Source organism: Mirounga angustirostris, unplaced genomic scaffold (genome assembly GCF_029215605.1).
Source record: "Mirounga angustirostris isolate CCGP_5_RB_7025 unplaced genomic scaffold, mMirAng1.0.hap1 SCAF_3, whole genome shotgun sequence".
Lineage (NCBI taxonomy): Eukaryota > Metazoa > Chordata > Mammalia > Carnivora > Phocidae > Mirounga > Mirounga angustirostris.
In genome coordinates this window covers 12,984,260-13,011,720 of record NW_026991711.1, presented here as the reverse complement: position 1 = coordinate 13,011,720, position 27,461 = coordinate 12,984,260, and the positions used below count along the sequence as shown (strand labels likewise).

At 46.7% G+C, this 27,461-nt stretch overlaps 1 protein-coding gene across 7 annotated transcripts in view; it reads left to right on the top strand.

Moving 5' to 3' along the window:
* Positions 1-4,349: 4,349 nt before the first annotated feature.
* FARP1 (FERM, ARH/RhoGEF and pleckstrin domain protein 1) overlaps positions 4,350-27,461 on the top strand; it is a 269,503-nt gene continuing 246,391 nt past the window's right edge. For 2 of the 7 annotated variants that reach the window (XM_064585939.1, XM_064585938.1), the window contains exon 1: positions 4,800-5,214. The gene's annotated coding sequence lies outside the window, so the exon portion shown is untranslated. Of the gene's footprint in view, positions 4,542-4,799; positions 5,215-5,820; positions 5,848-27,461 lie in introns of those variants that run through there. The other 5 variants (XM_064585937.1, XM_064585934.1, XM_064585936.1 and 2 more) reach the window with 4 other exon arrangements.

The window sequence follows — 27,461 nt, the reverse complement described above, 5'->3', positions numbered from 1 at the left end:
CCATGACAGGAGTATCAAAGAATTTGTGGCCATGTTTTAAAACCACCACAGTGGAAGAATGATTTATGGCAGCATCTTTGGAGGGTAATTTTGCAGTATCTACCAAGATGGGTAGCAACTACCTTTTAAGCCAGAAGTGTCCTACATGGACAGTCCCTTGGTTCCTATTCTCTACCTTCTGCCCCCCCACCCCCCATCTCTCCTTAATCTTTTCTCTACCTGGTCTCTGCCATCACCATTGCTATCCCTTCAAAGCCCTCCTAGATCTAGAAACTTCTCTGCAAAATAATTAGGTCCTCATCTCTAGAATCCTTCTTGGATTCTATACATTTTACAATCTCATGGGTCCACTTCCTGTCAATTGCTTCATCTGCCAGTCAGTATCTGCTGGTTCCATTAAAGGGGAATGGCTGTGAGTGCTGGCCCTATGGTGGCTGGGCTCCAGAAGGAGTGGGGATCTATTCTGCTGAAATGAAACACAGCTCAAAACCCCAAGATTTTATTTCCTACTTACTCTAAGGGAGATTCATATTCTTCCTATTGACTTAACTTTGGATGTGCATCTTCTAATTCTACTACTCCTACTATATTATGCTATGTTTGTTAGTTACCCATTGCTGCATAACGAATTACTCCAAAACTTAGTGGCTTAGAACAATGCCATTTATCATCTCATACTTTCTGTGGGTCAAGGATCTAGGCAAGGCTTAGCTGGGTCCTCTGGCTCTGGATTTCTCACAATGCTGCCGTCATTGCAAGGGCCCACTGGGAAGGATCCCCCCCTTCGGAGATCCCTCCTATGATTGTCATGGGATTCAGTGCCTCAAGGGCTCTTAACTAAGGCCTCATTTCCTTACCAGCTCCCTTTGTTCCTCGCTGCAGGGGTCCTTCATAGAGCACCTCCCAATATGGCACTGGCTTCATCTAAGGCAGGCAAGAGAGAGGGCCAGCAAGATGGAATTCAGTCTTTTGTAAGCTAATCATGGAAGTGACATCACGTCACGCTTCCATATTCTGTACCTTAGCAGGGAGGCCCTCACTAGGCCCAGCCCTCAGTCAGGGTGAGGGGATTACACAGAGTATGAGTATTAGGAGTCACTGCTGGAGCTTCCCACAAGAGCTATGTGCAAATCCCTTCTTCCCTGACTTGAGTTTTAGTGTAGGTTCTCATGTTACTGACAGCGCATATGCAGATCCAGAGATTTGCGATGTCCTGACCCAGAAAGGTCGGGTCTCGGTGGTGTGGTGATATGTTTCCCGGGGAGGGGATGGTGATTATGAAATAAGAAGTTTCTTTTCACTGTGACACGTGATCGCTTTAGCATAAGAGATTTACACACACTTTTGTATAAGCTTAGAACACTTTTAAAAAAGATTTTATTTATTTATTTGAGAGAGAGAGAGAGCTCGCGCGAGCAGGGGGAGAGGCAGAGAGAGAAAGAAACAGACTTCCCACTGAGCGCAGAGCCCGATGAGGGGCTCAGTCCCAGAGATCATGACCTGAGCCAAAGTCAGACGCTTAACCGACTGAGCCACCCAAGGCGCCCCTAAGCTTAGAACATTTCTGGGGACTGTGAACCCCTGGGAAACTGATCTCTGAGAAATGGGACCAGGAATGCGGGGAAGGGTCCCTTATATGCTTTACTTAATACCTTTCTGTACTGCTTATTTAATTCTCCATGTGCATACATTTACTGTAATAAAAAGAACAGTTAAAGTTAACAAAGGGAAAAGTGAAGAACAGGGTAACCACTTAATTCAGAACGATTTCTAAATAACCCCATGTGGTGGGATAAAAAGGGGATCTAATTAATTACACGTTTTTATAGTCTGAAAGTGAGGCACAAAGGAAAAATGACAAGGGAACACGTCAAGTTTTCAGCGGTTGATTGTCCAGGCCGCAGATTTTGCAGACCAGGTATCGCTGGCTTTTCAGGCAGAGGAATTTAAAAAGTGCTTTCAGTCAGATGAAGTACAAAGCACAGAATGTTCTGGAGAGCTGGAAGCTGGGGGGGTGGGTTCTCTAGCCTCTCCCAGCTGGAGCCCCCAGCCTGCCCTCTTCTCTCTGCTGTATTAACTCTCTCCCCAGGCCTGCAGACCCTCTCAGATTGCCTCCCTGAAAAGTCACCTTGCCTCAAACATGCCGGTAATGTTAAGATAATAAAACAGCATCAGATGTATGATGATCGTACCTGTGCTGAGAGCTAAACACAAACCTTAATTCCAGATGAAAGAAACAGTAGAGCAACATGAAAATGTGTGTCTTCCAAAGAGAATGACCAGGTAAATGTCACTTTTCTAATTTCTACAGTTTTTTTTTTATCTTTAGTTGTGAAGTATGGCAGAGCACCTTGCTTGCCACTCAGTGCTGAACTTGGCCTAGCAAAAAACACAGCACGGGAGGGCTTGTTAGAAATAGCGTCCCAGGGCGCCTGGGTGGCTCTGTTGGTTAGGCGACTGCCTTCGGCTCAGGTCATGATCCTGGAGTCCCGGGATCAAGTCCCACGTGGGGCTCCCTGCTCAGCAGGGAGTCTGCCTCTCTCTCTGACCCTCCCCCCTCTCATGCTCTCTATCTCATTCTCTCTCTCAAATAAATAAATAAAATCTTAAAAAAAAAAAAAAAAAAAAGAAATAGCGTCCCAAACTTGGGTGCCTGGCTGGCTTAGTCGGTTAAGAGTCTGCCTTGGGCTCAGGTCATGATTCTGGAGTCCCACCTTGTGCTCCCTGGTCAGCCGGTAATTTGCTTCCCTACCCAACCCCCACCCCTGCCCACTTTCTCTCGAATGAATGAATAAAAGCTTAAAAAAAAAAAAAAAAAGGAAATAGTGTTCCACCCTTACTAAACTAGAATCTGCATCTTAACAAAATCCCCAGGTGATTCATGTATACTTTAAAGTTTAAAAAAACAATTGTTCTCAAACTTGGCTTCACATTGGAATCACCCACAGAACTTTAAAAATACTGAGGCCTGGGTCCCAACCCCCTAAATCCTGATGTACTTGGCTGAGGTGAAGTCTGGCCAATGAGTTTTTTTTTTTTTTTTAAATCTTAGGTGATTCTAGGACTCTGAACCATTATGCTAATATAGTGGTTCTCCGAATGTGGGCTCAGCATACCTGCTGAAGGAGCGCAAATTCTCAAGCCCTACCCCAGACCTACAGAACCTGAAACCCTGGGGATGGGGCCTGACTATTTGAGCTAGCCCTGCAGGCCATTCTGATGTGGGCTGACCTTGGGGAACCTGATAAGGTAGGTGTGGGGTGACACTCCAAAATGTCCATTTCTTAGTTTCCATGTGTTCCAGTTGTGAGAGGCAACACTTAGAGAAGCACTGGCCTAAACCCTCTGATCTATGGCTTGTCCAGAGCCACTCAGAGGGTCAGAACCTACTGTTTCTTTTCTTTGGCCACAAACTGCCCAACTGCTGTTTCTTCTTAGGTCTGAGGCCTACATGGACCTTTTTACTCCCACTTTCATCAAATAGGCAAGCGTTAAAAAAAAAAAAAAAAAAAATCCGGTCAGTACCTCATACTAAAAATTTGTCTCTTTGCTCCTTTCTAGAAACTACTCACACCTGCTGCCCGCAGGTACCCCCTGTACTTCTAATGAGCCCTGTTGTGCCCACCCACACCGCCACAAGGGGCCCCTGCTCTGCTTCCCTCCGAGTTCAGTTGTAGCCTCTCCCTTGAAACCTATCCACCTGGTTCGAGGCCTGTGAACCCCTCTAAGGCGCAAAATGCCCAGGGTTCCGGAGCCAGCGGCCTTCAGAGGCGGGAAGCTCATCGCCTCGGCACCTAGCAGAGGGTTCCTTGGGGTTCTAACCTGCTGCTGCCCGCCCTTTCTCCTCCACGAGTGGGAAGTCTACAGCGAGGACAGGAAAAGGGGACACCGGGGGCTCAGGAAGGGGGGATAGAGACGGTAAAGCAGGAGCTCCCAGCTGGAGGGTGGGGACAGTGACTGTGTGTCGTCCCCGTCCCCCGCCCGTCCCAGCCGCCTCGGTCCTGAATCTCGCCCCCTCCCCCATTAAATTCCGCAAACCTGCTCCCAACCTTTTCCCTTCCCCGCCGGGGCTTTGCTCCTGTTCCTGGAGGTGGGGCACGTAGGGGTGGGGATTGTCCTGGGAATCGCCAGGTTGGAGGACACTGGGCCGCGGCGCGGGGAGGTGGCAACCGCCCCTTCGGGATTAAGTCTCTCGCAGCCCAGGGTGGTGCCGGAAGCCCGTTCTTGCGGCCTGGGAGGGGAGGGCGCTCGTGGTTCCTTGCAAAGCGCCGCTTCCCGCGCGACCACGTGAAGTCCTAGGTGGACACACAGGCACCCCCTTGCATGACCTCAACCAGCGAGTTGCGGAGTCCGCGCCACCGACCGCCTTCCAGCTGCTGCTGGTTTTAGCCGGCGCGCTCCGTCTCGCGCTCTCCCTGTACCGCTTTCCACCACCGCACAGCGGGACTGGGTGTCCCTGGTGGCGCAGCGCACTCCCCAGCGCCTCCTGAGCCGCGTTCCGTGCCGCCGTGCGGAGACACGGGTTCTGGCTTTAGGACCAAGTAAGGCACAGATCCGAGGTGGGCTCGCGGGGTTGGGGAGGGGCGTTCCGGGCTGGAGGCCCCCCCATCCCCCGGCGCACCTGCCCCCAGGGCGGAGCGGGGCGGGGCGCGCTGGCGCGCAGGTTGCCGGCCCGGACGCTGGAGGGGGCTGTGGCTCTCTCGCTGTCCCCGCGGCTCGGGCGGCGCGGCGCCCCAGCTACCCCCGCCCCCCCTCCGCCGAGGGGCCGGCCCAGGCCCGGGGAGGGGCGCGATCGCCTTCACTTCCCGCTCGCCGGCCTCGGAGGCGGCGGGTCCGGCGCGGGCGCAGGGCTGCGGGCGCTCGGCTGGGGCGCGGGGCGGGGACGCGGCCGCCGCCCGCTTTGCGCCGCTCCTCCCCGCGCGAGTGGCTCTCGGCCCGGCGTCGAGGCGGCCATGGCGACCCTGAGCCCGTTCCCCACCCACCCCGCCTGCTCCGCCCTCCCCTCCGCCCCGCGCCACCTTTGATGGCTCGGACCTCGGCCGGCCACCCCCAGCCCCGCTTGCGCTGCCGCGCCGCCGCAGCCCGCGGGTATTAATAGCCGAGCGCCGCGGCTGCACGCGCAGCCCGGAGCCGCCGCGCCCTCGGCAGCCGGGGGTTCGGAGCTGCTGAGCCGGCAGGCCCGGAGTGGGAGCCGGAGCCGCCGGCGCCGTGGAGGTAGGAGGCGCGGGGCGAACAATGACTGCGGCGGGGCGGGCGGGCGGGCGGCAACTTGTGCGAGTCGGGGCGCCCGGAGCCGACCCGCCGGCGGGGGGCGCGGGTGGAGGTGGGTGCGTGCCCGCGGGGTCCTGCCCGGAGGAGGCGGGCGGCGGGTGGGATCGGGCTCCCGCCCGCCCGGCCCGGGGCAGCCCCGGCAACAATAGCAGGAGCTCGGGGGCCTCCGGGCTCCGGGCCACCGTTTGCACTCTTCTCACCTCCGCGGACCCGCGCAGCGGGGCTCCGCGCGCGGCCCGCCCCCGTCGCCTCCCCCACCCCGCGGCGCCCTTCCCCCCGCTCTCCTCCCATCCCGCCCGGCACGGTGACAGCGCCGGACGCCGCTTCCGGACCTCCGGCCGTAATCTTGGCCCCGGAGGCGGATCGCGGGGCCGGGGAGGTGGCCACTGGCTTGGGTGCCACGGCGCCGCCGGGTGCCAGCCGCTCGCCCACGCGCGGCGCGAGCACCCCGGTAGGTGACAAAGAGGAACACACCCTCCGCCTAAGTTAGATTTTTGTCTCTTTACCGCCTGCCTTTATGGAGAGCAAAGTTTTTTTTTTCTTCTTTCTTTCAAGCAAAGGACACAGATTTTTGTGGTGAGCATTTCAAAACAACAACTTCTGATTGTGGTTTTACGATTTAAGTTCCAGAAACTTTAGCTGTGTGATCCGGCCAGACCCTTGAGTGAGTGTGTGTGCGTGTGTGTGTTAGATTTTGGGGGGGGGGGTGAGTTCCCCGTCATCGTTCTGGATTTGGTTTGTCGTTTTCGTTGGGGCCCGGCCACTGCTGGGATGGTTGCAGGACCCCAGAAAGGAGAGAGGTGGGGCTCACAAAGGAACGAGGACCCTGCTGTCGGATCAGCTTCTTGAGAGGTGGAGAGCTTGCCTCTCATCTGGAGCAGTTTAGGGGTCTGAGCCTGTCTGTGGGCCTTCTGGAGTACCATGGTGGCCTCTGGCTGTTCCATTTTATTATTGTTGTTAGTGCCTTTCCTGTTAGCTTCCCAGGTTCACTTGCTCCGCCAGCCCTCCCCAGTTTCCCGCTTTCCCCATGCCTTGACTTTGGTGGACCCCTGTCTTCCCACCCAGCAGGCAGTCTTCGGAGAGCCAAACCCCTTAATGTGTTTTGCACGTGGTGACTTGCCAAGCCCATTTCGGAACGGCCTTCAGCATTGTCTTGATTTTCTTATTCAGTCTAAAGGGGAGAGGAGGGAGACGGGCCTTTTTGGTGCTGAGAGCTTTGAGGGAGTTGCCTTAAAATTTGCCCTCATTGTTCCGATGGGGTGGGCCCTTCTGATATCTCCTGTCTTTGGCTTTCTTCCCTCATTGCACAGCCTGTCGGCTGGGGGTTTACCCTCAGCCTTTCCAAAGGGTTGGTCTTCTGGTGTGTCAGTTTCTGAGGATGCACTTCCTATGTGGGTTCAGCGTCCACATGGCTCTTTATATTCCTGCAGCATCGTTCTGCAGCAACTCAAAACCAATATTTGAGTTACTTCAAGCACAACAAAACGTTTGTGTTTTTAGAATGTCTGGCTAATAGATCTGCCTCTGGGTAAAATAAATAGACATTATTGGCCAGTGGCTGGCTCACTGGGCGAAGTGTTGGTGGAGATACTGAGTTGATGCCTCCCTAGCCCAGGCTTTCCCAGAATCTCGGTTCTTCTTTGTGGGCAGGAAACTTGAAATAGTTGAAGATGATGTAGTTGTGCCCCATAGGGTCACAGATTCTGTAGCGTGTGCCCTGTGAGTTGGTGTGTGGTTGTTCATTTAGGGAGTCTGTCCCTAGGGAAATCCTGGAGTTAGGTTTATAATGCCCCTTTTCACATTGATGGTCTCTTCCTGGAATTTGTATGGTGATTGAATCCCTTGGGTCATAATAGAACACTAATGCTCCTCTGTAGCCAAATTTACCAAAAGGAGATTAAAAAAAAAAAAAACCTATCCTAGACAATTTTCTTCTTCTTTTTTTTTTTATTAAAGATTTTATTTATTTATTTGACAGAGAGAGACACAGCGAGAGAGGGAACACAAGCAGGGGGAGTGGGAGAGGGAGAAGCAGGCTCCCCGCAGAGCAGGGAGCCCGATGTGGGACTCGATCCTGGGACTCCAGGATCATGACCTGAGCCGAAGGCAGTCGCTTAACCAACTGAGCCACCCAGGCGCCCTATCCTAGACAATTTTCTTCTGGCATATTGCATTTATAATTATTTTGAGTCTGAAAGGCACCTGGGTGGATGTTTGTGTTTTGTATTTCATTAAAGAAACTGTCCAAGGGAAGTTAAGAATTAAATACAGTATCGAAAGGGTTAGTTTTTTAAAAAGTGGAATTCATCCTCTCCACCTCAGGGAGCACAGCAGAGTTTAATTCATTTGGAAAATGATACAAATTTTTAAGGAGGGTGCCTGCGATAACCATCACAAGAGAAAAGCTTTTTCCACCCTAGAAGAGGTTAGAGACCACTGGAGAAAAGGCAAGTGCCCAGCCTTTGTGTGTGGAACGCTCTATAGGAAAGGTGACATTGTGGTTTTCCCAGAGGATGGGGGAAGTTTGGTGGATGTGTAGGTCCTAGGCCAGTGGTTTGGTGGCATTGAGAACCAGGCGTTTGAAACTAGCCCTTTTGTAACTGGCCTGGCTTATCGCAGAGAACTGCCTCGTGTTTTTGAGAGTAAGGAAAGATGCTCCAGAAAGGAGAGAGGCCCCTATAATCTCCAAATACAGTGGCTGGCTCGTCATCGCCACTTTGGGTGCACAGGTGTTTCAGGTGCTGGGTGCCATTGCCTGGGAGGGGAAGGGCCAGGCTTTTGGGTTCCTGTGGCTGCCCCTCTCCTGTTGTGGGGTGCTTTCGATTGAAAGGCAGGGCTCTCCGAGCCTGGCTATTGAATGAGAAGCGAGCGGTAGGTCAACTTCTCTTTCTGGCTTTTTAATGGGTAGGGTGTTGCTGCGGCCTGCGTTTCTGCCAGGTTACCCCGTTAACCACTTCCACATGTCCTGAAAGATCAGAGCCCGACGGTTTCCATTCAGATCACTCGAGATACTGATTTCACCAGCCTTTTCATGCCAAATGCTGCCTGTGTTTTTACAAGAAGCCCCCGGAAGATGTTTATTTTTAAGTGGAGAAACTGGCTTTTTTGGGCTGCCCTTGTTCTAGTTTCAGGCAGTTAAAATGTGTTGCCAAGTGGATACTCTAAGCAAAAGTGGGCACTTGATGGATATGAAATACGGTGCTCTCGGCTTTTGCTATTTGTGAAATAAGCCAGGGAGCATCAAGTACAACGTGACTGAAACTGAGGGCATGAACGGCGCTGGCTGTGAACCCAGCTCCGGATGGCAGTTTTCTTATTTTAACGGGGGATGGAAATATTAGACAAAGTAAGATTGGCAAATAAAGGAGGTGGGGATTCATCATTTGCACTGAATTAATTTCATGTGTAAAATTGTCATATTTGTGCATACATTTTCAAACAAAGGAGCCACGGGCCGAACTAGATTGCTTTCAACTCTATTACGACAGTATTTCTTACCACGAGAGTAACGTTGTGCTGCACATAGACTTTGGCTTCCCGACGAGGTAGCTGGTAAAAGAAGCCTTATAAATCCAGTATTACGGTGAGTTTCATTTTTTGTTCTCATCCTGTTAACTCAGGACCTAGTATACGCCTGGCACAAAGCACTCCCTTGGGAAATACTTGCAGTGAGTAAGTAAACCTCGTTTTTGATGTCCTTTCCAGTTAATGTTTAAAGTTTTTTAAGGTCGCTGTTCTGGGAATTTGAAATTTGATATTTGATTTTGTTTCCGTTTCGTTCTAATTTAACAATTTAAATTAACCTTTAGGGGCGCCTGGGTGGCTCGGTTGGTTAAGTGTCTGCCTTAAGCTCCACGTTGGGCTCCATGTTCAGCGGGGAGTCTGCTTCTCCCTCTCTCTCTGCCCCTCCCCTGTGCTCATGCTCTCTCTTGCTCTCTCTCAAATAAATAAAACCTTTAAAAAAAAAATTAACCTTTAATGCTGGGTAATACTGTGAAAAGATACAGCCTCATTAAAAAGCAAAACTTAGACCTAAAAGCATGAAGAAGAAAGCAGAACTTCTCTAAGAAGCTACCTTCTGGGAAAATTTTCCTTCTTCCTGGCATCTATTTTCTAGAAGTTTTATTAGTGAGCATCCGTTGGTGGTAACCTCTGTGTTTGTATGCCTTTAAATATCTTTGCTCTGGAACAATAAATGCCCTGGGTGTGCAATTCTGGATTGCTGTTGTATTAATCAGCTGTCTTCTGGTTCCATTGTTGTTGCTGCAATATCAGCTGTCAGACTGATTGTTTTTTGTGAGTAGTCTGTCTTTTCTCTCTGGCTCCCCCCCCCCTTTTTATTATTTTTTTTAAGTAGGCTTCACACTTGGTGTGGAGCCCAGTGGTGGGGCTTGAACTCAGGACCCTGAGATCAAGACCTGAGCTGAGATCAAGAGTCAGAGGCTTAACTGATTGAGCCACCCAGACGCCCTTCTCTCTGGCTGCTTTTAAGGTTCTTTGGAGTTCTGTAGTTTTACTGTGTCGAGGTACAATTTCTTTTCTCCTTGACTTTGATTCTCCCATTCTCCCTCCTCTTGCTCTTCCCTCCTCCTCCCTACTCTCTCCTCTCTACTCGTCCCTCCCATCCTCTTTCTTTTGCCCAGTAGCATTTCAGGGTCTGGGCATGCCACCATGTGTCTACTCCTTCACCTTTGGCCACTCTGGTCCTTTGGTTTGGGCTCTCACGCATGAAGCTGTATGAACAGTTATGAACAAGTCTTCGTGTGGAGATCTGTTTTGAATTTTGTCACTGAGTCCTATAATAAGTACATGCTTAACTTTGTAAAAAGCTACAGTCCCAAGTGTTTGTACCATTTTACATTCCCCAGTGACATCTGAGCATTCCAGTTACTGTAATCCCCAGTAACACTGGAAATTGTCAGCCTTTGTCATTTTAGCCATTCTGGTGGATGTGTCCTGGTGACTCATTGGGGTTGAATTGTATATTTCCCTGATGGCTAATGATCGCTTTTCATGTGCGTTTTGGCCATTTGTGTATCTTCTTTTGTCTATTAAATCTTTTGTCTTTTCAGTTGTTTTTTTGTGTGATCATTTTACATAGCTTTTGAGTATAAACTGCACATCCTTAATGTCATCTTATTTTATAGTTGTGGAGATTCTTTATATATCCTGGGTACAGGTCCTTTGTTAGATCTGTGTATTGTGAATATTTTCATCAGTCTCCTTTTTATTTTGATGGTATCTTTTGAAAAAGGAGAAGTTATTAGGAAAACATTGTACATGATCTAATTATTGAACTTATTAAAGGTCAGGGAATCTATTCAACTTTGGAAAAATAGCACATTTTTATGTGTAAGGCTTAGGCTAGTATTCCTCTTTTCAAGAGGTCGGCCTCCATTTACTTTGAGGGTGATGGAGCAGTTTTTTTCTTTCTTAACTAAAACTGAGTTGAAGAGACTTAAACCTGAAAGAGAAAATACTGGCTTATTTTGAAAATCTGAGGAAACAAGTGTTTAAGATTATGATCAAATAAATAGGTTTCTAAAATTCAGAGTTGAGTTGTATTTGTAATTCAGCACACAGAAGGATTACAGGAAAGAAATATTTTTGAAATCAATACAAAAATGGAGCCTTGGGTAAAAGCAAGATGTAACATTTTACATTTTTTTAAGTTTTTATTTCTTTCTTAAGATTTATTTGAGAGAGAGAGAGAATGTGTGCGTGCACACATTGGGGGAGGGGCACGGGGCAGGAAGAAGGAGAGAGAATCTCCAGTACACTTACCGCTGAGAGCGGAGCCCCCAGATCATGACCTGAGCTGAAATCAAGAGTTGACACCCCACCGACTGAGCCACCCCAGCGCTGCAAGATGTAACATTTTAAAAAGAGGTCAGAGTGGCATATGTAGGCATATGGAGTTATGAAAGGGCTTTAGTTCCTCTATTTTGGCAGGAATTCTATCTTGTTGTCTGTGTTTTCTCTTTATTTTCTGAACCACATAACAAGCATTGTTTGGTCAGAAAGTATATTTTCCCAATTTTTGTTTCTCCTGCCCAGAGAAGGTAAATAAATACTGGTTGATCTGAATCACAATGTGTGTGTAATGAACACCCCATGACATTTGAGACTATAGGAGGTAGAGGGTGGTATCAGAGGTGGCAAGACTTGGAGCGTAGGTACTGGAACCACACAGATCTGCCCAACCATGTTTGTGATGTTGGGCAAGTTACTGGTGCTCTTTCCCAAAAATCTGAAGGGCACCTTTAAGAGTGCATTTATCTTAACATGGTAGAATGTCTGGTCAATAGTTTAATCCATCAAACATTCAGTTGCCTCCAGGAATAGTAAGGGGCTGCCGGTTTGGTATCTCAGCTCGTGGTATCATCAAGGACCCAGGTTCTTTCTGTCTTTTCACCCTGCCATCCCCAGCATGTTGCTTTTCGTATTTGGGCTTGTTGCCTACTGGGTAATTAGGCTGCCGCCGCCTAATTAGCTATTATGACTAATGGCTGTGGCAGCTTCATTCTCTCACATATCTAGTGTTGTCAGGTCAGTAAAGGCACATCATCATCAAGCCAGATCCTTCCCAGAAGTCTCCAACATCTAGGAGGTCTGTGAAGGGGGTTCTGGGAAATGCTGTGCTCTTAAGAAGAGACCCAAGGGGGGAAAAAAAAAAAAGAGAGAGACCCCAGGACTAGACTGTGATGCCCGGAGCCACAGCAGCTATGTTGTGATCAGCCTTGGGATGAAGGCAAGAGGATGATGGAGCTGAAAGATGGAACCAGAGTCCTTGTGGGTGTCACTGAGTCATTGATCTTCCTGCACCTGGAGCTTAGTATTCTAAAGAACAGTAAATTTTATATACTGAATAATACAAACCTGGACTTCATGTGCTAAATAATAATTTTATTGTTACTGCCATCCAAAGCATCTTGGCTGATGCATTAATTAGAAGACTTTATTCTTTTGCCATTTGCCATTATCTCTGAGAAAACATGTTTCTCCCTATCAACTATGTGGAAAGTGATTTAGTGGTCCTATCAGATCTCTGTGAGAGGTGAACTCTTTAGGTATTTGATATTGTGTGTAAATGTTGCAACTAAATCAGCATGAATTTTACCTTTCTTCTTAAGGTGGCCTTGTAGGACATCTGTTTGGAATCGATCATTTGGCAGTTTGGATTACAGGAAATACTTGAACGCGATATTTTATTTCTTTAAGAAAAAATGATGGCGGTACCCTCCATTTTTTGTCTACCTAGAATGGCATTTACCTGCACATTTAATACTGCTTAGGAGATTTTTGAGGACATTATTAATATCATCCTTTATAATCCCATTAGAGCTTTTGGTTCTCTGGCATCAGATCTTTTTTTTTTTTTTTTCAAAGATTCTATTTATTTATCTGAGACAGAGAATGAGAGACAGAGAGCATGAGAGGGAGGAGGGTCAGAGGGAGAAGCAGACTCCCCGCCAAGCAGGGAGCCCGATGCGGGACTCGATCCCGGGACTCCAGGACCATGACCTGAGCCGAAGGCAGCCGCCCAACCAACTGAGCCACCCAGGCGCCCTCAGGCATCAGATCTTATTGGGGGCCAATGTTATTAGTGGAGTTGAGCTACTTGAAAATGTCAGGATTTGGGTAAGCCAGAGGTTTACCAAATTAAAAAATTAGATACAAATATTTGTAAAGAAAAGTTAAATGATTTCATAATAACCTTAATATTAAGCAAATAAATTGAATGTAAAATAGCCAGGTGAATGAAATGCAGACTGTGGAGCAATAATATTTCTATTTTCATTTAACTGATACAACTTTTAAAAAGAAGTGTGATCATCTCCTCTACCCCCCCTCCCCCATTACCATCACGGGGGCCAATTGACCAGGGTAATTTGCATATTCACTGCTGTTTTATTTTTATTCTAGTTTATGTAAGGGTCTTATCAAGTCAACAGATATTTATGAACATCTGTTGAATATACTGGTTACCATTGGTGCCACAAAAATAAGGCTCAGTCCTTGCTTTCGGAGGATAGCATCCAGGGTGGATGGGAAAAGTGTCTAGGTAATTAGAATAAAAGGTGAAGTATGATAGTAACTTGGTAAAAGGTATAGTAATGGTGGAAGTGTTAGGATAGTAAGGCTGTGAATTCTGAGGGGAAGAAGTGGCATTTGAGCTGAGCTTTAATTAAAGAAGTATGTTTTTGTTTGTTTATTTTAGTGTTCACTTTGTAGTGTGTTATTTTTTTTTAAAGATTTATTTATTTTAGAGAGAGAGAGGAAGCATGCATGCAAGTGGGGGGAGGGGCAGAGGCAGAAAGAGAGCCTCAAGCAGGCTCCCCGCCGAGTGTAGAGCCTGATGTGGGGCTTGATCTTACCCCTGTGATCATGACTGAGTGGAAATGAAGAGTCAGAGGCTTACCTGATTGAGCCACTTTGTAGTGTGTTACTGTAACAGGATTAGGAAAGTATTCACATATGAGTCAGAAAGTCAAAATCCCTTGTAATCCTGCCATTCAAAGATTATGAAAATTAGAAATTGGTTTATTTCCATTTGACTTTTGGCAATATTTGGTATATTTGAAGGGTTTTTTTGCTTTTTTAAAAATTAAATTTATTTATTTGTCAGAGAGCACAAGCGGGGGAGCGGGAGTGGGAGAGGGAAAAGCAGGCTCCCCGCTGAGCAAGGAGCCCAACGTGGGACTCGATCCCAGAATCCCGGGATCATGACCTGAGCCGAAGGCAGACGCTTAACTGACTGAGCCACCCAGGCATCCCTATTTGAAGTATTTTTACTTATATATGCAAACATAGATTTTTCGGAAATTGAGAACATGATGCATGCACATCCAGAAGCCACTTTTTTCCCCTTTCACGTTGAGGGTTTTCCGTATTGAGTTTTCTTTGAAATGAGTATGTTTAATGCTTCTGTGATGTTACTGTTCTGTGGTTCTGATGTAACTAACATGGCCCTTTATGGGTCATTTTTTTGCTTGCAGGATTTTGCCACAATGACCACGTGCATAAATCTATGGTAGGAGGGTCTCTAGGTCTCTTTGGTTTGCAAGGGACGGATGCCCCGCTTGAGCCACAGGATGCAGAGTAGGGGTATGTCTTAGTTTTCAGTACCAGCCTGAGAAAGGGCAGAGGTGGATGGGTCTCCAGCATAGAGACCCTGATCCAGAGTCAGCCCCCGTGGGGTTTCCCTCCTCGTGTCCTGACTCTGGTTTTTGTCGGGCATCACTTTCACTTCCTGGGTTACCCTCTCCCCTGGCATCTTGAGCAGGACAGACAGTTTGGTGGTGGTGGTGGTGGTGCAGGGGAGGGCAGGAAGTATAGCATCCGTGGTTCCTGCCTCAGAATCCGAGAGACCTCCAGTCATCCTGGCAATTCATCACACCTTCGAGCGTTTTCAGTTCCCCTGGGAGACGTGCTTAGCCTGCCCCCACGGTGATGAAGTGTGGGATCATGTAGAGAATGTGAACCTCTACCCTCACCTCCCAGGGGAGGACTCTTGCGGGACCACTCTTATGGGGGGGTGTGTCTGGGGGGGCAGGGGGCCAGGAAGACGTGAGATGGGGCCTGGACAGCATGAGCCTTTCCAGATGGATAGGATTGATAGGCAAAATGAGGGAGGGAAAAACAAAACAAAACCACCTTTCTGGGGGAGGGACCAGCAGGAAAGGGAATGGCAGGAATGTAAAAGCAATTTTCTCTGCCCCACTTCCTCCCAGGGCTGTGCAAAGCTCCTCAAGTTCACTGTCACCTAAATGTTGATATCTCTGCTCCCAAGAGCAGCGGCTCTACCCTAAGGATCCCTTACGAGGGGTGCCATAAGTAGTTTGTCACTTGTTATATATTATCCCCCCGAGCATGTTCCTTGTACTCAAATGCACCTTCCGGAGTGGGGAAAAAAAGGGTAGAGCGCGCTCAGGGCATGCGTATCGCATAACTGGCCTGTCTCTGAGGTTGAGAAAGGCCCACAGTAGAGCCAGGAGCCCTCCACTCGGCTGGCATGTGCAGTGTGCAGGCTGCTTTATTTTCTTCTAACTTGGGGAGAATTTTTACCTGCCTGCTTTTCCCTGTTGGTCGAAAGCACTTAACCAGCAAAGGTGCTAGTTCTTCGCAGTCCTAATCAGCCCCCAGCAGAACATTTGTAACACATCCAAGTCGTGCCTATTTTTCCAAGTCCCGATTGAAGCGGTGCCTATTTCTGAGTTCCATTGGCCCACCTTTTGGAAGAGTGCATCCAGAGGCACGTAGAGCGCTCAAAGGGAGGGCGGGGGGGTTGTGTGGCAGGGGTACCAGAGGGCATAACTGGTTCATACAGATGTGCGAGGGGCTATTCCCTGATGTGTGAATCTTACTCTTTTCACCCGTTAGTTCCTAGAGGTCAGGGGCCGTGTGTCCGACTTCCCTTTTTTTCTTCCAGGCCCTTAAAAAAAGAGCCTGTCTTGGATAGATGAAAGGAAATCTTATCATAGGATCGTGGGCGTCTGGGAAATCACAACTCTGATTTGTGAGGGGGAGGGTCAGAGGGAGAAGCAGACTCCCCGCCGAGCAGGGAGCCCGATGCGGGACTCGATCCCGGGACTCCAGGATCATGACCTGAGCCGAAGGCAGTCGCTTAACCAACTGAGTCACCCAGGCGCCCCGCGATCAGTGTTTTTTAAAGAATTGGAAATCAAGAGGGCCCTGGGCCTTGAGGGTGATTTAAGAAAGGATATATATATATATATATATATATATATATATCTTCTTAAGGGAAAAAGGAATTGAAATTGCTTCTAAAGGAAAGTACATAATGCATCTATTTTTTAAAAAATCAAGATTGAGTAAAAACGACCTTTCCCCCCCAAATACAGTTCTGTGAGGTTTTTTTTTTTTTTTAAAGACTTTATTTATTTATTTGAGAGAGAGAGAATGAGAGACAGAGAGCACGAGAGGGAAGAGGGTCAGAGGGAGAAGTAGACTCCCTGCCGAGCAGGGAGCCCGATGCGGGACTCGATCCTGGGACTCCAGGATCATGACCCGAGCTGAAGGCAGTCGCTTAACCAACTGAGCCACCCAGGTGCCCCTAGTTCTGTGAGTTTTACCATATGAGCCCATGTGTGTGAACAGTACCACACTCAGGACATGGAACCCTGTCAGACAGCTCAGAAAATTCCCGCACGTCGTCCCTTTGTACTCACTGTCCTGCTTCTCCAGCCTCTGTTGACATTGGTCTTTGCTCCGTCACTGTTGTTGGGTCTTTTCCAGAGCGACGTATGAATGGAATCATAGAGCATGTAACCTTTTGAGACTTTGCGCTCAGCGTAATGTCTTTGAGGGTCTTCTGAGCTGTTGGGAGCATCTGTGGTTCTCTCACTTCTGTTGCTGAATCCTATTCCACTGTATGGGTCAGAGTTTGTAGCCATTCACTTGCTGAAGGACATTTGGGTTGTTCCCAGTTGGGGGCAGTTGTGAATACAGCTGCTGTCAACTTTCACAGATAGTTGTTTGGTTTGTTTTTTTTTTAAGATTTATTTATTTATTTATTTAGAGAGTAAGCGTGAGCAGGGCGGGGGCAGGAGAGGGAAAGAGAGAATCCAAAGCAGACTCTGCTCTGTGGAGCCTGACGCGGGGTTCGATCCTACGACCTTGAGACCATGACCCGAGCTGAAACCAAGAGTTGGATACTCAATGGACTGAGCCACCCAGGTGGAGGTTTCATGCATAGGTTTTGATGTGAACATAGTTTTGAATTCTCACGGACAAATACCCAGAGGTGGAATCCTCATCAGCACTTGATATTGTGAACGTTTTTTATCTTTTTTTTTTTTAAAGATTTTATTTATTTATTTGAGACAGAATGAGAGAGAGAGAGAGCACATGAGAGGGGGGAGGGTCAGAGGGAGAAGCAGGCTCCCTGCCGAGCAGGGAGCCCGATGCGGGACTCGATCCAGGGACTCCAGGATCATGACCTGAGCCGAAGGCAGTTGCTTAACCGACTGAGCCATCCAGGCACCCTGTGAACGTTTTTTATCTTAGCCATTGTAATAGGCGTGCAGTGGTATCTCAGCATAGTTATGTTTATTTAAAAAAAAAAGTGCTGAAAACACACCTTTAAAAGACATGGCTAAACAGTTTCCTGGACGACACTGCACAGACTTAATGAACTCTCTCAGCTTCCTGTTTTATGAACGGGTAGACCCGAAAGGACCATTGTGCAAATAAAATCTGAGTCCCAGAGTGTAATAGTACCAGCAGGTAGATGTAAGGTGTCAGTCCTGGTGGTGCTTATCTCAGAGAACTGATTGGGTGTATAGCTTTGATTTCAGTAACTATTTTGTTCAATCTCTCATACAGTTCTAATAATTAAGAAACAAAATTACAGAAGCTACTGAAAGGCAGTGTAGATATGGAGAAAAGAATGTAGGCTTCAGGGCATGTATTATCTATTGCTGCACGACAAATTAATCCCAAATAATTAAGTGACTTAAACCAATAGTAAATATTAATTGTTTTGCACAGTTTCTGCAGGTTGGGACCTTGGGGATGGCTGAGTTTCTGTCTGCATGTTTGCAATAAAGATGTCAGTTGGGGCTGTACGATCTGCTTCCAGGGACCACCATAGGCTCTTCTTGGGCAGGATGCTTGGGTGTCCTCACAAGATGGCGGCTAGCTTCTCTCCGAGTGAGTGACAGGAGGAGGCCAAGGTAGATGCTGCCATGACTTTTATGGGCTAGGTTTGGAAATCATACACTGTCACTTCCACAGTAGTTTTGGTCATCCAGGCCAGCTGTGAGTCAGAGGGCAGGGACTACACAAAGGTTTGGATGTGTGGAATCCGGCATGGGGCTAAATCCCATGACGCTGAGATCATGATCTGAGCTGAAATCAAAAGTTGGACACTTGACTGACTGAGCCACCCAGGAGCCCCTCTTTTTTTTTTTTTCTTAACAACATTTTTTTGTCTAGCTTACTCTCTTATAAGAATACAATATATAGGGCGCCTGGGTGGCTCAGTTGGTTAAGTGACTGCCTTCGGCTCAGGTCATGATCCTGGAGTCCCTGGATCGAGTCCCGCATCGGGCTCCCTGCTTAGCAGGGAGCCTGCTTCTCCCTCTGACCCTCCCCCCTCTCATGTGCTCTCTGTCTCTCTCATTCTCTCTGTCTCAAATAAATAAATAAAATCTTTAAAAAAAAAAAAAGAATACAATATATAACATAACTTACAAAATATGTGATAATTGACTATGTTACTGGTAAGGCTCCAGTCAACAGTAGCTGATTAGTAGTTAAGTTTTTGGGGAGTCAAAAATTATACGTGGATTTTTGCCTATGTGGGGAGTCAGTGCCCCTAACTCCTGCATTGTTCAGCAGTCAACTGTATATAAAAAGGGACTGCCTACTGATTTATAAAACGCTCATGACATGGTAGGTATTATTTGTATTATTAAACTATGAAGCTTTAAATCTTAACCGTGCAGAGCATATCAACAGACAAACACATTAGGTAATAACTTTGTTTTTAGCAAAGGTATTGGTCCCAGCTCCTTTCACTTTTATTTTCGATGTATGTTTATTAAAAAAAAAAAAAAAGTTTTTTTTTAATTTTTTAAAGCTTTTATTTTTAAGTAATCCCTACCCCCAGCATGGGGCATGAACTCACAACCTTGAGATCAAGAGTCACACGCTCCGCCCACTGAGCCAGGGCACCCCCTGTTTTCTATGGATGTTTAAAATTTTTTTTCCTTTCCTTTTTTTTGCCAGTCATTGTGAAGTAGCGAACACCAAATTCATCATCTAGTCTTGTTGTCTGTTTTGTTTGTTAGTAATACCCCCAGTGAGAAGTATGTGGCTAGAGGTCGGCATATGTGCTGTAAGGACTCAGAGACCTTTGTGATGAGCTTAGGGCTGCCTGGAGAGCAGGTGTGAAGGATCAGCTCATTAGGTCTCTGCCTCTGTAGAGTTTTTAGAAAATGCTTACTGGTAAATGTAATTTAAAAATACATAAATCAGCACCCTTCGACTTTATTGGAATAGTCCGGAAAGCTTTCCTGTTCAAAGTGATCATGATGTGGGATAATTCTCCCTTTGTTGCTGTCACTGAAAACGAAATCTGGTGTCTTGGCTTCCTTTTCTGTCCCCACCTCCTATAATCCCACCCTCCCCCTGAGCTGCCCCTAAAACCAGGCCCAGGAGCCCTCCTGTCTCACAGCCTCCCATCTCCACACCTGCTGATTCCTCAGCTTGGAAGGCAAGGGCTTTCTACTCAGTTCTCGCCTCAGATGTCCACCCCGCCCCTGCCCACCTCCTTCCAGAAGCCTTTCTAAGGCTTCCGTCTCCTCCTGGGGGCTAACTTGAACACTCTGTTTCTACAGTGTGTTTTCTCTCTTTATCACTCATTTTACTTATCACTTTTATTGAACACTTCTGCATCTCAGGCTGAGCTCTAAGTGCTTTAGGTATACGGACTCATTTAATCCTCCCAACTGCCCTGAGTTTTAATCCCCATTTTCTATAAGGGGAAACTGAGGCACAGAGAGTTTAAATGACTTGCTGAATTGGCAGAGGCCAAGAAGAAGCTTGGGAAGTGTTTCTCCACTTACTGAGCGCGCCTTCTACTGATTTTTTTTTTTTAAGATTTATTTATTTATTTATTTGACAGAGAGAGAGAGAGAGAGAGCAGGAACACAAGCAGGGGGAGAAGGAGAAGCAGGCTTCCCGTGGAGCAGGGAGCCAGATGCTGGGCTCGATCCCAGGACCCTGGGACCATGACCTGAGCCGAAGGCAGATGCTTAACGACTGAGCCACCCAGGCACCCCTCTACTGAAATATTTTACACCTCTGTGTTCCCAGTGTCTGGCGGAGTGCTGGGAGCTTAGGAGGGGCTCAGTTAATATTTGTTGACGATTAACGGTCTTAAAAAGTAAACTTTGTCACAGATGATTTCTTACATTTCTTTGTAAAATGTCGTCCCTCCTGGCCTTCTGCAGGATGATGAGGTTCTGAGTTTATTTCTTATGCTATTCTTCGACCTTCCTGTGTCTGGTCACCTACCTCTTCTTTTTTTTTTTTTTTCTTTAAAGATGTTATTTATTTATTAGAGCGCGAGTGTGCGAGCATGAGTGGGGGGAGGGGCAGAGGGAGAAGCAGACGGGGGCTCGATCCCAGGACCCCAGGATCTTAAGCTTAAGGCAGATGCTTAACTGACTGAGCCACCCAGGAGCCCCTCTTCTTTTGCGATTATACGCTTAGTTTGCTACTTAAGAGATGAGCACGTATGTGTAAAGTTCTATGTATTTATGTGTATTGAGAAAAGGGTTTTACCCATGCTTTTCTTTGGATAGGACTAAGATGAGGAGTCTTCATTTTTTCTTTTGAACTTTTCTGTGCTTTCTAAATGTCCCATACAGAATTTTTATTGCTTTTATAATTATCCAGTCTTGTTATTTAAAACGGGAAAAGTATGTTTCAGAGACACAAGAAAAGGAAAACCTTGTAAGATAGTTTTCTGCACATTAAGCAGAGCCTGCTCACTTATGTAAACAGTCATGTGAGACATACTTAGGGCATTGCAAATCTTTCCCTGCTGTATTACTGAAACCATCCACTTGAAGATTGTTTTTCTTCTTCCTAGTGTGTCCAAGGCACATAACAAAGGAATACAGGTCCTCGTGACACTTGGGTGAAAGGTGGCCTTTTAGGGGAGATGGTGATTGAAAAGTGGTTCTCTGTTTGTGGTGTGGAAGTTCAAGATTGCCTGGGGCCCGTGGTCCAACTCATGGGATGCTTTTGTTTTGGAGGTAGAATAATTCACAAGGATGAACTTAGACTTCAGACCTTGAGTGGTGGTAATGATCCGAAGGTCACATCCATAAATCCCAGAGTCAGCTGGGACAGTTGCTTCTCCCACGCCCACAGGTAAATTAGCAAGACCGAAGGGGATCAGAAACTGTCCTGGGGGTTGGATTCCTTTTATTTAAAGATGGCCATGCTTTGCTGTAGGAAGAAAAACTCTTGAGAAACCCAGAGGTGGTTTTGTCCTCTAGCCATACCAGGCTGTTTGGGTATCACCTGCCTGTTTATCCTGAGGAGCCCACGGGTTGGGCACTGTTCCAGGCCTCCGTCCCCGCCCTTTGCCTACTCCTTTCCCCCAGCTAACTGGGTGCTGGGATGGGTCTTCAGTTCTGAAGATGGAACAGCCAAGAAAATTTTGTCTTTAGGGTGATTGTAGGGAAACTGCAATAACCTGTCAAGCCCGTTTCCTGAAAATTGCTTCAAAGTCTACCGCACGAGCTACTTAACAGCACCTAGGGAACCCGTTCTGGAATCCGGGTACTTGGTGTGGGGCTGTAGGATTACCAGTTTCCTCTTGGGTCCTGTGCTGGGTCCTGTGCTGGGCCATGTGCTTGGCACTTTGCACTTATTTTTGCTTGATCATTTATTCAATGAGGAAGGTATTATCCATTCTACAGAAGAGGAAACTAAGACACAGGTTATGGGCTAACGTACCCAAGGCCACACAGCTAGCTAATAGGTGAAATCAGATTTTCCTACAGCCCATACTCTTCTTTGTGCCTCAGATTGGGATCATCCCACAGCTGCAACTGAGCCCCCCAGAACTGGGGTCAGGGGAGATGGGTTCTGCAAGGTCACAGTCAAGTCCTGTCTTTATTTTAAAAAACTGTGTTTTGGGGTTCATTGTGAAATTTTTAAAATCACTTTCGCTTTTTAAAAAGAGTTCACTAAAAAAAATCACTGAAAATGATTCTCTTCCTGACGGAGCTGTCTTGGCACCCCCTTAAATTTTGCGCCCCAAACCAAGTGCCTCCCTTGCCTCTCCCTACTCCCAAGGAGACAGCCTCATCAGCCAGCAGAGGATTTCCTCCTCCTATTTTCAGCATTGTAATACTAGGGTTTTTTTTTTTCCTTCAAGGAATTTTGGGGGCTGAGTCACAGTCATAAAGACCTTTCTTGGTTTCACCTTTGAAAATGCAGCTCGGAGGGGCGCCTGGGTGGCTCAGTTGGTTAAGCAGCTGCCTTCAGCTCAGGTCATGATCCCAGGGTCCTGGATCGAGCCCCGCATCGGGCTCCCTGCTCGGCAGGGAGCCTGCTACTCCCTCTCCCTCTCCCTCTGCCTGCCTCTCTGCCTACTTGTTCTCTCTCTCTATCTCTGTCAAATAAATAAATAAAATCTTTAAAAAATAAAAAATTAAAAAAAAAAAAGAAAATGCAGCTCGGCCTCTGACAGACACCGCTGTTGGGACCATGGGTTTCTTACAAACCCAGGTCTGACGCAAGCCTGTGGGACTCACTGTGGCCCCATGTTCTGTAGCTGGGTGCGCATGTTTGGGGGGGGGGGGAGGAGTTCGGTTTTTAAACTGAAGCCACATGACAAAGGAGCGGAGAAATAAGGCTCTCCCTGAAGACTGATGCCAGCCCTCTGGCAGGTGGGTGCTTTTGGCCTGGGCCCGGTGCATCCCGGGGCTGTGGGTGGGCCACACTGCTCCGTCTCCCTGGGGGTGTCTGCAGAAGGGCGTGGGTGGCCCAGGTGTCCTCAACAGATCACAAGTCCAGCCTCATGCATTTCACGTGGGAATTGGCTGTGTTTCGTGGTCTTTTTTTTTTTTTTAAATCATTTAAAAATAACCTTGTTTCTTGTGCGTGTGCCTTTTTTTAATTGCAAAAGTAATAGGGGTCATGGTAGAAATTGAAAAGGAAAGAAAAGTAGTCTGGGAAAACACACACCGGTTGCTTTCTTCTGGATTTTTGCTTTATATTTATTTTTGCCTTAATTAAAAAAAAAAAAAACAAAAAACTCTTACTTTTTAGAGCAGTCTTAGGTTCACAGCAAAATGGAAGAGAAAGGACGGAGAGTTCCTATATATACACCCCTTGTCCCCCAGCCTGCCATTATCAACATCGAGCATTCTCCTTAATGTTTCATTTTCTTCAGATTTATATTATACATGTTTTTTGAATTTCTCTCCCCTCCCCCCAGTCTTGCTTCAGTAATTCTTAAATTAGTGTGATTAAGGTGAAAGGTCTTATGAGGTCATTTCTTGTTGACCTTTCCTCTGAGGAATGCAGCTGAGCTTACAGTGGGGAGGGGGTGGTCCCCAGACGACCTGCTCTTGGAATATTTATCATGTGGAGATTTCCCAGAATGTGCTTAGAAGGATTTAGGGCCTATGAAGACTCTGCCCTTCCTGTCTCTTTTATCAGTGGATTTTTTTTTTTTTCTCAGTGGTGTTTGGGGGGAGGGGGTCTGGGAGCCACTTTCCATTAGCAATGTTTAGCCTTCCTCATGAGTTAGAAAATAGAACTGTAGTAGGAGTGTTTCCAGAACAGTCTCTAGTGTTAAAGGAAACACCTAACTGTAGGATGCTTCTGGCAATTAATACCATTGTTTGGCCCGCGTGGTCTGTAAAAGCCTTGAATTTATAATCACAGATTGATGGCAAATCTAAATTTTATTCATCACCCTGGCCCTTGGACACCGTTTATTCTACTCTAGAATACCCGTCTGTTAGCTTCTGGACTTCATTTCAGTCGCTGCCATGCATGGGCCCGGTTGGTCTCTTGTGAAGTTAGAGAATCCTTCACGATGTTCTATGAATGGCTGAGGCCGCCTTTCAAATCCAGAGCTTCGAGAGCTGACAAATGCTCATTTAAGGGAAGAAAAAACTTGGGGACCGTGATCTTCTACTCTAGTGGCCTATAAATTGAATCCTTCTGACCACCTCTCTTTAGATGAATTCTGTATCAATTGCTGGGTTGCTTGGCTCTGAGTAATGCTTTTGCCACCAACACCAGTCTTGACTTTGAGTGAACATTGTGTCTACGAGCATTGAAGATTATGGGGAAGGAGAGGGGGAAAAAAAGGATCGGGACAGGGGGCGCCTGGGTGGCTCAGTTGGTTAAGCGACTGCCTTCGGCTCAGGTCATGATCCTGGAGTCCCGGGATCGAGTCCCACATCGGGCTCCCTGCTCGGCAGGGAGTCTGCTTCTCCCTCTGACCCTCCCCCCTCTCATGTGCTCGCTCTCTCTCATTCTCTCTCTCTCAAATAAATAAATAAAATCTTTAAAAAAAAAAAGGATCGGGACATTGGCATATGGGTATTTTGCCTCCATTAATGTTGGTCGATCTGCAGTCTGTCTCGGCCATTGTGAGGAGTGCTTAACGGCTGGACTCTGTTTACCTGACCCCCACTGGGCCGCGTTTCAGGGCCTCTTGTTTTGAGAATGAAGAATAGGGCATTTTAATTCAAGACTGAAGGAGCGAGAAAGTCTGGGGGGCTCTTGTGGGTTCATGCCCAAGTCTCTCAGTTCTTCCTAATGGAATCTCTTGACTCTTGATTTGGATTTGATGACACAACAGAGGCGTTTCTGCCTCCTGCTGTGAATCCAGTGGTGGCCTTATTCATCTTTTAGAGAGCTGAGATTGTTATTGCCTGTGCAAAAGGCTCATTCCCTTGATTGTTTGAAGAGTTCGGTAGGTAGCCTTCTTCCTTGCGGCTGTTCTAGCTTCCTCCTCTGTGGCCTCAGGTGTATTTTTGCGTGAGAGGGAAGTTTCTCTCTAATGGTTCAGCAGGTAGGGCTGCCCAAAGCGAGATGATAGGATTTTTGCTTAATCCTCCCATTTACCTTCAAAATACTATGCCCTTTCGTTGGATTTAAAAATTCTTCTTTTGCTTGAGTCTATTTTTGAGTTTGTGATATCTTGAAAAGATTGCAAAATTGTCCTGTAATTTGGCAATGGTGACGGTATTGAAGGAAATGAAACGTTTTCTGAGAAACTGTGTGCGTGTGTGTGTGTGTTTGTTTCTTAAGATTTTACTTACTGGAGAGAAAGAGCGAGAAAGAGCACGAGCGGGATAAAGGGCAGAAGGAGAAGCAGGCTCCTCGCTTAGCAGGGAGCCTGATGTGGGGCTCAATCCCAGGACCCTGAGATCATGACCCAAGCCTAAGGCTCTAGATCCTTAACCGATTGAGCCACCCAGATGCCCCTGAGAAACAATGTTTTAAGGCAAATTGTAACTATTAAATTATGAAGAGGTACCCAGAGCATGCCACTCTGTGCATGGCCCAACATGCTTTGGTTTTAAATCCCAGTAATGCAGAGTTCACAGTGGTCTGAACTCTGTCAGGCTGAAGTTTGTTTTAACAGAAAGCTATGGAAAAAGGTTTATTAAGCAAATAGGGAAAATAAAGTTAGATGGGGAAAGTTGATTCCCTTTAAGAGAAGAAACTTTTCCAACACTTGGGAATCATTCATGAATCCTACCATTAAAATAAACCTGTTAGGACGTTTATGTGATAATCGCCCATCATTTAAGAGCATAACATCAAGAAATATTTTATACATCGACATTTAACTCAAATGGTAGCATATACTATATGCTGTCTTGTATCTTGTTCTTTTCACTTAGTATACCCTGGAGATTGTTCCAGATTAGTACATACAGATTGCTCCCATGTTTTTATGGGCACATCATAGCCATTTTATAGGGATACCCTCAGTTATCTGTAGTGTTGCCCTGTTGATAGACATTTAGATTGTTTCAGAGATTTTGGTCTTATAAACAGTGCTGGAGTGAGGATCCTTGATGTCTGTGAGTATATCTGAAATATAAATTCCTAGAAGTGGAATGTGTGTCAAAAAGATACGTGTTTTCAGTGTACATAGATATTGCTGTATTGCCCTCCCAAGAGTTTCTACCCATTTATTCATTTTACTAACTCTTAGGTACTGTTTACCGTGTGCTGTGCTAAGAACTGTTATTATTAATAATTCTAACAAATATTAACGTGTTTAATCCTCAGAGTGACTCTTAGAGGTACTGTCATGATCACAGTTTTAAAGATGGGGAAAACTGGGGGGTGCCTGGGTGGCTCAGTCATTAAGTGTCTGCCTTCGGCTCAGGTCATGATCCCAGGGTCCTGGGATCGAGTCCCGCATCAGGCTCCCGGCTCGGCGGGAAGCCTGCTTCTCCCTCTCCCACTCCCCCTGCTTGTGTTCCTTCTCTTGCTGTGTCTCTCTCTGTCAAATAAATAAATAAAATCTTAAAAAAAAAATAAAGATGGGGAAAACTGAGGCCATGGAGATGATGTAACCCGCACAAGGGCCGCGTGCAGATAGGGGTGAGGGAGGATTTGAACCCAGGCAGTCTGGATCCAGAGTCCCCTCTTAATCATGGTGCTTAACTGCCTGTTAGAGTGAGGAACTACAGTGATGTCAAATGCTTACTTTTTTCCTAATCTGACCAGTGAGATGTCAGGCTTTCTTAATTGTCATTTGGCATTTTTCTTATTAATAGTTGAGGTTGGACATATTTTCACATGTAGACAGGCCATTTGGATTTTCTTGGCCATCTCTCCACTACTTGGTCTTCTTGCCTTTGCGCATTTTTCTCTTAGGTTGCAAGAATTTTTCCTGTGATTTGCTGGAGTTCTTTTGCATATGGAGAAAATTAGCCCTTTGTCAAATGTATTTCAAATGCTTTGTCCTACTTTGTAGTTTCCTTTTTGGCTCTGTACTTTATCAGTCATTTCCTCTCTAGTGTCTGGGATCTGGGTTATGTTTAGAGAGCTCTTCCTCGATCCGAGAGCATTTTTAAAAGTCTCATACTTTCTTCTAGAGCTTTATGGTTTTTTCAAAAAACTTATGTTGGTTTAAAGAGTAACATAGGATCCAGCTTTAGTTTTTTCTAATAACAGTCAGTGGTAGTGACATGCAGCTGTACAGGAATGAGAACCAATCTCCCAGTAGATTAGCATTTGAGGGGTCATGCTATTGTAATAGATTCTGCTGTGACTATTGACAGCTGAGCCTTGCTGTTAGCCATATGGCTCCCGTTTATCACGTGGCTTTCCCCCCCCCCTTTGTGCCCAATTTTGCTTTCCCTGGAGTTAATAATTACTTAGCGTTTCCTTTGCTTCATTTTCCATGTATTTAACCTAATTTATTTCAAAACTCCCACCTCTTACCTAAGTTCCTTTATGAGTATTCAAATTCATCAGATGTTCAGATAGTCTGTGTTTTATCCTCATGAAATTTGTCTGGAAGTCTTATGAGCTGCTGTGGTCTGGGCTAGGTTGTTTTCTGGCTTGGTCAGCACCCTCTCGTGTCTCCCATGGTTACCCCAGACACCCTTCTGTCTCTAGCACTCGATGTAGGATCTCTGGCCTAGTCAGCATCA